This window comes from Geospiza fortis, unplaced genomic scaffold (assembly GCF_000277835.1).
Source record: "Geospiza fortis unplaced genomic scaffold, GeoFor_1.0 scaffold196, whole genome shotgun sequence".
NCBI lineage: Eukaryota > Metazoa > Chordata > Aves > Passeriformes > Thraupidae > Geospiza > Geospiza fortis.
In genome coordinates this window covers 1,104,160-1,104,815 of record NW_005054487.1, presented here as the reverse complement: position 1 = coordinate 1,104,815, position 656 = coordinate 1,104,160, and the positions used below count along the sequence as shown (strand labels likewise).

The 656-nt window shown below is 46.0% G+C and overlaps 1 long non-coding RNA gene across 1 annotated transcript in view; it reads left to right on the top strand.

Moving 5' to 3' along the window:
* Positions 1-6: 6 nt before the first annotated feature.
* LOC115948721 overlaps positions 7-656 on the top strand; it is an 11,694-nt gene continuing 11,044 nt past the window's right edge. The window contains exon 1 of the long non-coding RNA XR_004082510.1: positions 7-159. This is a non-coding gene — a long non-coding RNA (uncharacterized LOC115948721). The remainder of the gene's footprint in view (positions 160-656) is intronic.

Genomic DNA, 656 nt, shown 5'->3' with positions numbered 1-656 from the left:
CCGGCCCGGCCCTGATGGTGGCCTCGGCAGCCGCTGTAGCGGCGCTCATGGGACCCCTCAGAGGGATGGAGGGAGCTCGGTGACCTCCAGCGGCTCCTCGCCGGCGCTTTGCCTTCCAGCCAGCGCAGAGGCGTCCCTTGCACCTCACAAGAGCTTTTGGTAATGGAGACAAGTTCAAAACACAGGCTGAGATCGCGGTCACTGTAGATGTCAAAGGCGCAGGAGGGAGCTCCCTCTACTTAGTTTTTGTGAAAAACGTCAATCACTTGTTTTTAAAATTTTAAAAGTTTAATAGTAATAAAATGGTTATAAATATATAGTAATATAATTAGAGTAATAATAGTTTGGACAATTTGAATTAGGACAATATGAGACAATAAGGACAAAGAGTTACAGATAGTCCGGGTACCTTTTTCTGGGCAGCACGAGCCCGAAAAAGGGCACCCGTTAACAGAGGATTAACCCTCAAAAGCAACAGCCTGTTGCATATTCATACACCTCATACATGATGCATAAATTCCATTCAAATACAGGATTCTGTCTGGTCAGTGTCAACTTCCTCCTCTGAATCCTAACAGCGCCTATGAGGCAGGAAGAAGTTCGTTTCTCCTGCTAAGAGGGCAATAAATTCTTTTTCTCTGAAAGATTCAGGTGTC